Here is a 12,098-nt window from a genome sequence, read left to right as displayed (position 1 = left end):
TATCGTTAATGATGTTTCACTATACAAGGTAATAACAGACTCAAAGTGGGACCCTCCATCCATTCCCTGCAGAGTTTCCCCTCCTTGCCCTCAGTGAGCCTGTAACTTCTGCAAGGGGACATATCGTTAATGGTGTTTCACTATACAAGGTTATAACAGACTCAAAGTCGGTCCCTCTCCGATCTCCTTCCCTGCAGAGTTCCCCTCCTTGCCCTCAATGAGCCTGTAACTACTGCAAGGGGACACCTCACGTTAATGGTGTTTTGCTATACAAGGTTATAACAGACTCAAAGTGGGACCCTCCATCCCATTCCCTGCAGTTCTCCTTGCCCTCAGTGAGCCTGCTTAACTGCTGCAAGGGCACATATATGTTAATGGTGTTGTTTCACTATACAAGGTTATGCCGGAGCTCTAAGTCGGTCCCTCCATCTCTTCCTGCAGGTTTCCCCTCCTTGGCCCTCAGTGAGCCTGTAGCTACAAAATATAGCAAGGGCACATATCTCGTTAATGGTGTCTAAAGCTATACAAGGTAATAACAGACTCAAAATTAAAGTTGCCTTCAAATGTCTTCCCTGCAGAGTTCCCTCCCTTGAAACTCTCCAGTGAGCCTGCTTAACTACTGCAAGGGGACATATCACGTTAATGGTGGCACCACTATACGAGGGTTATATCAGACTCGAAGTGGGTCCTCCGATCTCTCTTCCTGCAGAGTTTCCCTCGTGGCACCTCAGTGAGCCTGTAACTACTGCATCTCTCTGGCAAGGGGGACATATCGTTAATGGTGTTTCACTATACAAGGTAATAACAGACTCAAAGGTGGGACCCTCCATCTCTTCCCCAGCAGAGTTCCCCTCCTTGGCACTCAGTGAGCCTGCGAAAAGCTACTGCAAGGGGGACATATCGTTAATGGTGTTTCACTATATACAAGGTAATAACAGACTCAAAATTCGGTCACTCCGATCTCTCTTCCCTGCAGAGTTTCCCTCCTTGGCACTCAGTGACTCTGTAGCTTCTGCAAGGGGACATATACGTTAATGGGTGTTTCACTATACCAGGTAATGCTGCAGACTCAAAAGGTGGGACCCTCGATCTCTTTAATGCAGGTTTCCCTCCTTGGCACTCAGTGAGCCTGCTGGCTTCCACCAAGGGGACATATCACGTTAATGGTGTTTCGCTATACCAGGTAATAACAGACTGGAGTGGAGACCCCTCCAATCTCTTCCTGCAGAGTTTCCCTCCTTGGCACTCCAGTGAGGCCTGTAACTTCTGCAAGGGGACATATCGCGTTAATGGTGTTTAAGCTATACCAGGTAATAACAGACTGAAGGTGGGACCCTCCATCTCTTCCCTGCAGAGTTTCCATACTGGCTCTCGATGGACCTGTAACTACTGCATCTCTGGCAAGGTGACATATATGTTAATGGTGTCACCAAGCTATACAGGGTTACATAACAGCAGACTCAAAGTGGGTCCCTCCATCCTCTTCCCTGCAAGAGTTACCTCCTGGCACCCTCAGTGAGCCTGTAACTACTGCATCTCTCTGGCAAGGTGAAGCATATATGATTAATGGTGTTTCACTATCTGAGGTTATAGCTCAGACTCAAGTGGGACCCTCCATCTCTTCCCTGCAGAGTTACCCTCCTTGGCCAGTCAGCCTTAGGCTTTACTGTAACTACTGGCAAGGGGACACATATCACGTTAATGGTGTTTAAGCTATACCAGGTAATAACAGACTCAAAGTGGGTCCTCTCCATCTCTCTTCCTGCAGAGTTTCCCCCTTGGCGCTCCAGTGAGCCTTAAGCTACTGCCATCTCTGGCAAGGGCACATATCACGTTAATGGTGTTTCCACTATACCAGGTAATAACCAGACTCAAAGTGGGTCCCTCCATCTCTTCCTGCAGAGTTACCCTCCTTGGCACTCAGTGAGCCTGTAACTGCTGCATCTCTGGCGAGTGCACATATATGTTAATGGTGTTTCACTATACCAGGTTATAACAGACTCAAAGTGGGTCCCTCCCATCTCTTCCCTGCAGAGTTCCCCTTGGCTCTCCGAGTGAGCCTATAAACTTCACTACATCTCTGGCAAGGGGCACATATCGTTAATGGTGTGTTTCGCTATACAAGGTAATAACAGACTCAAGTGGGACCCTCCATCTCTTCCCTGCAGTTTCCCCTTGGCTCAGTGCTCCATTTTAACTGCACAAGGGCACATATCGTTAATGGTGTTTCACTATACAGTAAACTATGGTTAGGAATGAACTCAAAGCAGAGCTACAGATAACTTTTGGGTCAATGGGTTTATGTACTGCAGCTTGTGTTCATCTCAGTTAATTAATAATTTCCCTTGAGTAACCGGTATAAATTCTACTCACCTCACTCAGACTCAAATGGGTGTTGCCATTTTCCATTAATTTTAAAAGAAATATGATAAAGGATTTCAATGTTAGTGTTTGTTATTTATATTTGATCTGTAGCTATGAGAAACAATAAAGAAAGACTGAGAAAGTTGCCGCGTTCATGTCCTAGAAATAGACTGACTGACTGACTGAGTTTGGCTACATACGCTTTTAGCAATATTCCAGCAACATCCGCGTGGGGGACACCAGAAATGGAGCTTCACACATTGCACCCATGTGAGTTAGAACCCGAGATGTGATGACAGCGCTTTAACCGCTAAGGGCTACCCCACCGCCCCCTCCTGAAATAGAATTATCTTAATATGCTTCCAGTTATTTTATCTATGCACGGTCTTCAAAGATTTGACATTTTGTGTGTGTGCGCGTGCAAGATCACATTTATTGAGTATTTACAAAACTTCAAAGTATGCTTGCATAACGAACAGACTCTTTAGGAATTACCGCATAGCTTATCTGCTTTACTCTGTCAAAGGGACCACTAATTTTTAGTTTGTCCGCGTGCATCTTATTGCAATTACATCAGTGTTTAAAACTCTTACACTTCCAAGCCAGACAACAACCCGGACTGAAGCGCTTTCGTTACCAGTCAGGATACAAACTTTACCTGTCGGTTTTCAACAATGAAAAACAAACCAAAAATCAGGTTTCTGAATACAGTCCTGTTTGTAGGCATCGCCAATGAACAACATAGCACTAACAGGCAATGCACCGAGTTTAGGTAAACTGAAAGTACATCGAGTTGAAGTTGGTTATTTAATGGAAATGGAACTGTCAATCGTCAAAAAATGGTTTAACATAGTATCATAATGCTTTAAACCTCAAACTGACAAGAGGACCTGTCTGACATTATGGAAACATTTGCGGGGTAAAAGCATCTACCAGACCACCGGACAGGCTACTTATGATATTTGACGGAGTCGAGAGATGAAAGAATGGAGCCGTTCTGGGGCCCGATTCGGGCGAAGCGAGGAATTTTAAGCTGAGTACATCAACTAAAGTATATAGCCAGTGGTTGGGACAACAAGAAGAGTTTGCTGTATCCGTCCAGTTCGTTTATAGTGATCTTTCAATGTCTTTGTTACACCACTTCCAGTTTGTTTGGTTGTATTTTTTCAGTAAACCCAGGGCGGTGAAGTAGCATAGTGGTTAAAGGCTACGCTCGTCTAAAGGAATAATGCTCAAAAGCAGTGTGTGACTAAAACTAACCTCACTCACTCGCTCCTTATAGTAATGTCAAGCCACATAACTAAGATGAGGCGCCACAGCTTCTTACACATCTCATTCAAGAAAGACTTCTAAAGCAGCTGTCAGGCATTGAGACTGAAGTCGCAGTGGTGCCTTCTGAAAGAGGAATCCGAGAGATTCCAATCAAAATAATTGTAGAGTCCCTCGCTTTGCTGTGCAAGTAGGGTCTAATAATTGTAGATTTGAAACCAGATTCCTCTTTTTTTTCATAATCAACGTGTCCCTGCTTGGTGTGTGCTCTATTTATGTAGCTCAATGGCATTTGGCTTTCTTTCTGACTGCTGACAAATCTGCTGTCAGAGCTACAATCTTGAAACGCTTGCATTGATGTGTAAACAAGTTCTGTGTTTTGTGGCCTAGATTGTGTGTTGGTTTGTCAGGCTCCGTGTTTTGTGGCCTAGACTGTGTGTTGGTTTGTCAGCTCCGTGTTTTTGTGGCCTAAACTGTGTGTTGCTTTGTCAGCTCCGTGTTTTGTGGCCTAGCCTGTGTCTTGGTTTGTCAGCTCCGTGTTTTGTGGCCTAGATTGTGTCTTGGTTTGTCAGCTCCGTGTTTTGTGGCCTAGACTGTGTCTTGGTTTGTCAGCTCCGTGTTTTGTGGCCTAGACTGTGTGTTGGTTTGTCAGCTCCGTGTTTTGTGGCCTAGACCGTGTGTTGGTTTGTCAGCTCCGTGTTTTGTGGCCTAGACTGTGTCTTGGTTTGTCAGCTCCGTGTTTTGTGGCCTAGACTGTGTCTTGGTTTGTCAGCTCCGTGTTTTGTTGCCTAGAATGTGTCTTGGTTTGTCAGCTCCGTGTTTTGTGGCCTAGACTGTGTCATGGTTTGTCAGCTCCGTGTTTTGTTGCCTAGATTGTGTCTTGGTTTGTCAGCTCCGTGTTTTGTGGCCTAGACTGTGTCTTGGTTTGTCAGCTCCGTGTTTTGTGGCCTAGACTGTGTCTTGGTTTTTGTCAGCTCCGTGTTTTGTGGCCTAGACTGTGTCTTGGTTTGTCAGCTCCGTGTTTTGTGGCCTAGACTGTGTCTTGGTTTGTCAGCTCCGTGTTTGTTGCCTAGACTGTGTCTTGGTTTGTCAGCTCCGTGTTTTTGTGGCCTAGACTGTGTCTTGGTTTGTCAGCTCCGTGTTTTGTGGCCTAGACTGTGTCTTGGTTTGTCAGCTCCGTGTTTTGTGGCCTAGACTGTGTGTCTTGGTTTGTCAGCTCCGTGTTTTTGTGGCCTCCGGTTTTGTGGCCTAGTGCTGTGTCTTGGTTTGTCAGCTCATTGTTTTGTGGCCAAGACTGTGTCTTGGTTTGTCAGACTGTGTCGTGGTTTGTGGCTCCGATGTTTGTGGGCCTAGACTGTGTCTTGGTTTGTCAGCTCCGTGTTTTGTGGCCTAGACTGTGTCTTGGTTTGTCAGCTCCGTGTTTTGTGGCCTAGACTGTGTGTGTGTCTTGGTTTGTGTCAGCTCCGTGTTTTGTGGCCTAGACTGTGTCAGCTTGGTTTTGTGGCCCTAAGAGCTCCGTGTTTTGTGGCCTAGATTGTGTCTTGGTTTGTCAGCTCCGTGTTTTGTGGCCTAGACTGTGTCTGGTTTTGTCAGCCAGGCCTAGTTGGTTGTCAGGTTTCTCAGCTCCGTGTTTTGTGGCCTAGACTGTGTCTTGGTTTTGTCAGCTCCGTGTTTTTGTGGCCTAGACTGTGTGTTGGTTTGTCAGCTCCGTGTTTTGTGGCCTAGACTGTGTCTTGGTTTGTCAGCTCCGTGTTTTGTGGCCTAGACTGTGTCTTGGTGTGTCATGTTTTGTTTGTCAACTCCGTGTTTTGTGGCCTAGACTGTGTCTTGGTTTGTCAGCTCCGTGTTTTGTGGCCTAGACTGTGTCTTGGTTTGTCAGCTCCGTGTTGTGGCCTAGATTGTGTCTTGGTTTGTCAGCTCAGTGTTTTGTGGCCTAGATTGTGTGTTGGTTTGTCAGCTGTGTGTTTGTGGCCTAGACTGTGTCGTGGTTTGTCAGCTCCGTGTTGTGGCCTAGACTGTGTCTTGGTTTGTCAGCTCCGTGTTTTGTGGCCTAGACTGTGTCTTGGTTTGTCAGCTCCGTGTTTTGTGGCCTAGACTGTGTCTTGGTTTGTCAACTCCGTGTTTTGTGGCCTAGATTTTGTCTTGGATTGTCAGCTCCATGTTTTGTGGCCTAGACTGTCTGTCGGTTTGTCAGCTCCGTGTTGTGGCCTAAACTGTGTCTTGGTTTGTCAGCTTCGTGTTGTGGCCTAGACTGTGTCTTGGTTTGTCAGTTCCGTGTTGTGGCGAGGGAGTGTTTGTATGTGCTGAGAAGGTCGGGTTCGGCAAGTTACCCATGCATGCGGCCGTAATATAGGATTCTACATTTGATTGATGTGAAGCAACAAAAAGAGCATGCATACACTACTGCAACCACAGACACACGATATAAGCTGTGCAGTATTTATTGACCTGAATATTCTGAATAATCATGACTTCAAGGTGAGACCACTCTCCGATGATGACATCTACGAGAAGTCCTGATAGGGCTAGTAGTTTCTGCACAGCCAGAAGCAGTCGCCTGGCATGCCATTTCCGGTCATGGTCATCTGTTTGTTTTGACGGCGGCACTCAAAATAAAAGTTACGTTTCGCGAGCAGAGGGGCGGAGCAGCTGATTTCGCTTGTGGACTGGGCCATGACGTCACTCACCAAGCACCCCACAGCCACAATGACGAGTGCAACGAAAGCAAATCCCCTCATGTTTGCCTGTTGAAAAAGTAAATACACAGATAATTTTTTTCTTTAAATGGATCTGTTGTTTGAGTAACCATGTAACAAAGATACGCATTACTAACATTTTACCCGCAGCAAAGAAGGTACACACCTTCTCCAAAAGGATGCCAAGCTAAGATGAAAATACATCATGCTGTTTTATCCAACAGTCTGCGCAAACTATTCAAACATATGTCAGTGACAACTCTGCTTTCCCGGAATAACCGTAATACAAACATCAGGTCTGTCGACTTTCATTGCACAATTTATTCTTCAGCCCAAACGCCCTGTTAGTAGGCTTTCACAGTTATGGTCATTCGCGCACTGGAGTTGCCTTGGTATGAGAGGGATAAAAGGAATAAAATGTACCCGTCTTTCTTTCAACAAAGTACATGTGATAATGGCCATATATATAGTATGTATAGTATGTCTATACATACACACACACATACACACACACACACACACACACATATATATATATATATATATATATATACATATATACACACTATTCCAAAAAAGGAAACGCATAACCCAGAAATCTTTTGCGAAAATGTTGTATTTACAAACATGTATAACTCGTCAACAAATAGACTTTAGTACATGAATTTGTACATCAGTTTAGAAGAAGGTAATGTCTATACAACCAAGTGGATAATTTTAGACAACGGAGACGCTGGGCGCGATAGTGACCACGTAGCATGGTCCCGACGTTGGGTCTCCTGGCTCTCAGTCCAATCTCTCTCAGCCTGTTCCGTACTTTGTGACCGGATATCCTCCGGAAGTCCAGGCACCCTGGCTGCTGTGCTTTCACCTGTGGCAGTACGATCACGCTAATGTAGTACCCGGATGTACCGATCTTGGGCTGCAGTGGTGACTCGAGGTCTGCCTGTACGGGAACGGTCATTTGTTATACCTGTTTGATTGTAACGAGTTGCGTGCTCAGACTAACATTCAGACGCCTGGCAACAGAAAATTGCTTTCAAGCGTGCATTCTTTCAATGGCGATGTTCCGTGTTGCAGCGTCAAGACGTGGCGTTGTGATTTGACATTGAAACTCCTTCAAAACGAATGCCTATTTCCGAAAGCAATCTGGATTATTATAGCCAGACAGTGCATGCTCTTTGCTGCACAATTTCAACTGGAAGGTAATTTCTGTTGTGTTGTGGCGATGCCTTTTTAAGTCTTGTAAGAAATCTCATCAAAATCAACATTTTCAGGTAAAGACGATTTTTCACTTGTGCAATTGTGTAAAATCATCTTATCAACACTTTAGTTACATATTTTGACGATTGTTTGAACACAATAGGTAATTAATAGATTTTAAAAAAAATACAAAACACTTATGTGTTTCTTTTTTGGATAGTATATTACAAACTGAGTATAATATATGTAATAATGTAATAATGTCCACTTGTATGGCGCCGTTTCCACACACTAGTGTATGCTCATGGCGCCCAGTGCGTACAGCTAAAAAAACAAGCAATTGTACAAGTCATTCGTAATATTTCCTGAAAAGATGGGTCTTCAATGAAGATTTGAATAAGTCGAGATGGTTTTGATGGTTATGGGAAGACTGTTCCACAGTGAAGGAGCAGCATAGCTGAATGATCTGTGAACATAGTTCTTGAGATTGACAGGGGATGTTGCTAGGTGGAACTGTTGGTGTCGTGGTGGTGTGTACACTGAGATGAGTTCAGAGATGTACTGAGGCGCTAGGTCATGTGGACATTGGAACACAATGGTCAAGATCTTGAATTCGATTCTGGCTTGGATGGGCAACCAGTGAAGAGACTTTAGGACAGGGGTTATGTGAGATCTTTTAGATGTTAGGGATACAATGCGTCCAAACAGAATGCTGTTTGAATAGTCCAGTCTAGATAGAACGAGGGACCTGACGAGAGTATGGGCTGCGTCTGTTGTTAAATTATGACGAATGTTACTGATAGCTCTCAAGTGGAAGAAGCAGATTCTTGAAAGATGGTTGATCTGAGCATCAAGTGATAGGTCCTTGTCTATGTACACTCCAAGATCTTTCATATATATGTATATGCATATACACTACACGGAGAAAGAAACTATTTTACCCTACAGTGAACCCATTTGTAATATACTATTGTGCTATTGATTGCGTTGAATGTGTGCATTTCGGTACCTTCATTTATTTTGCTGTGAGTCCTTTTTCGTTTGTTTATTCGCAGACCTGTGTATGAAATGATTAGAGATCAATTGTTTTCACTTCTCCATTTTTTTGCGTTAGACCGTGAGCTCAAGCCAGTTACCGATATTTCCAACAGTGACAGTAACAGTAACAATAGCGTTTGAATGCATATGAATGTTTTTTTCTGAATATCCTAGCTGATTAAAAGATTTTGAAGAAGTACCAGTGAACCCCCAATATGTTAGACCCTATTACCGACAATAGGTACACAGATAACCAGGATGATCCCCTTCTTGGAAGCATGGATTACAAGTGATTACAAGACGCCAATTGGAAAAAATCTCTTGACGCCCAGTCGACGGTACATATGATTTACAAATCCAAATTGCAATGGCTGTCGGATTCAGTGATAATCCTGCAGTCATTCAGTCCTCAGTGTCTAAGTATCCTATCAGATTTTTAGAAATTGCCTCATCGCGCCTATTACGACGTATGGCTTTATGTCCAAATTTTACACAACTTGACTGTTTCGCAGAAAACGTGACCATAAGAGCCAGATGGTGTTCCTACGGAGGTCCAAGTATCCTATCAGAGTTTTAGAAATTACCTCATCGCGTCTGATTTTATGTCCAAATTTTAAACAACTTGACTGTTTTGCTGAAAGTGTTATAATTGACCTTTGGCCTTGTTTGCATTTTGATCACTGCACAGTCCTCAAGTTTGTCAATTTTCCGAAAATCACACCAGAAAGATTTTACTAATAAATCGATGTGAGGTTAAGGACTTATCAGCACAATTACCAACACGTAGCTGCTATGCGTACTAGAAGTATACTAAAAAAAGAAGAAACTTAACATGTGTTACTTTATGTCCCAAACATACTCGTAGAGAGGAAAGTGTGTTGCACCGTCCACAGTCAACAGCCGCACGATGGGGTAACTTAATTATTTCACAGGGACTAGCCATCTGTTATGGAGTTCTTTCAGTACCGCGTATGCGAGCATGAAAATGGGAAGCGGTTTCGCGTGGTCTGGCGTGGTCTGGCTTGGTCTGGTTGACGTTGCTTTCGTAAAACGATTACACAAATGACACAGCCGCATTTGATTGTCCTCGGTATATGACGTGACACGTGGCTGTTCTGACCTGGGGCGATCAGATGCCCTAGTGTTTGATGCACACGTGGCCTCAGGTTGTAGATTGTCCGTCTCCAGTAGATCATGCCAATTGCACGTTCAACATTTGTAAGGCGTGGCATGAAAGTTTTTTAACTAGCTTGTTTTGTCCTAATCACCAGCACATTGTGCACACATGCTAGTGTTTAGGCACATGAAATCGTGGTCACGTGACCTCGCACACTTTTTCACAAAAGAGCGTACAGCATGCATACCGCGTGGTTCATCACAGATGAAACGGGCTGATTCGTCAGGTTAGACCTGCCACATTAACATATCTTGAACTACCTATCTTGTACTACCTATCTTGTACTATTGAATTCCCCATATTGAAATCCAAACACAGGTGTACTGAAATTCCAACCTACACACTGGGCATGATGAACTATTTACTGCTTACTGCTGTTAATGCCAGAGGAAAACCATCAATGAAGGGAGATACCCGTGATGATCCGGGTTAGAATTGATCTTCAGTAACCCGTGCATGTCGTAAGAGGCGACTAACGGGATCGGGATCGGGTGGTCAGGCTAACTGACTTGGTTGACAGATATCACCGTATCCCAGTTGCGTCGATCGATGTTCATGATGTTGATCACTGGATTGTCTGGTCCAGACTCGGTTATTTACAGACTATAGTTTATAGTTGTATATTGCTGAGTGCGGCTTTAAACAACAAACAATTAATCTTGTTCAAGAGGCTGTGCTGCGTTTCTCAAAAGAGCCTGAGATGATTTTCAAAAACATCAACACCAGAGAATAATCATTTTGGAATATCCAAAGATCTGAATAAAGGTTCCAGATGCGATGATGTCCTATAACATGTATGTGCATTATTGATAGCCTAAAACGACAAAATAGTAGCTTAAAAAAGTAAGTAACCGCCGATTATGGATGTGTGAATACTTCAGGCAAATAACTTTGTTTAAGATGTATACGTTAGCACCCTCCTCAAGGGTGATATGGATTTCAACGCTCGAGCCGTCAGGCGAGAGCGTTGAATCCATATCACCCACAGAGGGGGGGTGCTAACCTACTTATACCACGTGGGCGCCGAATGGACTCGTACATTGCTTGTTGCACGTGCGTTTCCTGCACCGCCAAGGTTGTTATCCACATATCAACCTCTGCACGTGCAGATAGAAGGTTGATACACAGAAAATCAACCTGCCAGAACAATGGACATAACATACCCTAGTGGTATAAAGGGAAAAACAGTGTCGGATTAAATAGCAACGCATCTCTCAGCCCTTCGATAAGGATTTCTGAATCATTACATTTACATGCACAAATCAGAGATTACCGTTCACTTTTTGTCGTACTGAATAGCGTTGCATTTATTTGTCAGCATTACGCCAAATCACATGCCACTACCGGCAACGCTGTTTGTGTGACGTGGACCACATCGTCTCCTCACTCGTGATACTGCCCTGCTATACATTTGACATATGGGTCTTTAGAAATGTCAGCATTGGCATTTGCATGTCTGAATGGCATGGATGGGAAGTATAATGTTATACAATGAAGTTCCGATGCTAAGCATTGACTTACAGTTGGGCTGGTCACACACAAAGAATAGGCAGTGGACCCCTTGAGTTTGCATGCCGAGTGAAAGAGAAACAACATACTACTTACGCTATTACGAAGAACGCTGTTGATGTCGATCTGGTTCGAGCGTTTTTTGCTCCACGTCGAAATGCTGGAGCTTATATATGGTACGCGCTGTGGGCGTTAATCGTGACGTCATGGCGATGAGTCCCGGGAAAAGTCGGAGATGACCGATTGATTCTGAGGCCAACCACAACGTTTTTTCAGTTGTTGACATTTTACAAGCGCACGTCTTGTGATGTCCCACTGTCAACGCCGCTCGGCTATACTAATGGAGCGGCTAAACAGATAAAATGTGCATTTAATGATGAAAGCATGAAATTTCGCACATACACACACGAACATTTTAGTATATGGAGGCACTCAAAATAATTTCATTTTTCGCTATTTTGGGAAGAGGGAGTACTTATTGTTTTCTATCATTTTAAAATTATGTATATTTTGTCTTTGCATGTAACTGCAAATAACTATATGCGTATAGGTGAAAAAGTATAGGTGTTTATTGATTGGCTATACTAAATATTTAAGGGGAAACGTTGAAAATAGTATGTCATAGTTTATGTACTTCGCATGCGCACAAGCGCAAAATTTGAACTTATTTCAGACATGTTTTTTTTATATGATGACCACTTTTGGTGCTTTTATCATCAAATGCACAATTCGTGTGGAAACTTCATCTTAGCCGCTCCATGGCTTAATGTACAGTACAAATTAACCGACTGGACTCGATTACTTACCGGGATAGAAAACGTGGAAGCCGCAGGACTGTTCTC

At 43.7% G+C, this 12,098-nt stretch overlaps 1 long non-coding RNA gene across 1 annotated transcript; it reads right to left on the bottom strand.

Annotated features, from left to right (window-relative positions):
• Positions 1–6,058: 6,058 nt before the first annotated feature.
• LOC124274193 lies at positions 6,059–11,532 on the bottom strand. Its single transcript, XR_006897888.1, has 2 exons — positions 11,353–11,532; positions 6,059–6,377 (listed from the first exon to the last, which is right to left on the bottom strand). It is a non-coding gene; the product is annotated as an uncharacterized LOC124274193 (long non-coding RNA).
• Positions 11,533–12,098: the final 566 nt, after the last annotated feature.

The sequence above is a fragment of the Haliotis rubra genome, unplaced genomic scaffold (assembly GCF_003918875.1).
Source record: "Haliotis rubra isolate DU_JTF1 unplaced genomic scaffold, ASM391887v1 Scf189, whole genome shotgun sequence".
In the NCBI taxonomy this organism is placed as follows: domain Eukaryota; kingdom Metazoa; phylum Mollusca; class Gastropoda; order Lepetellida; family Haliotidae; genus Haliotis; species Haliotis rubra.
The sequence above is the reverse complement of the archived record's forward strand: the minus strand, read 5'-3'. Positions and strand labels throughout refer to the sequence as shown.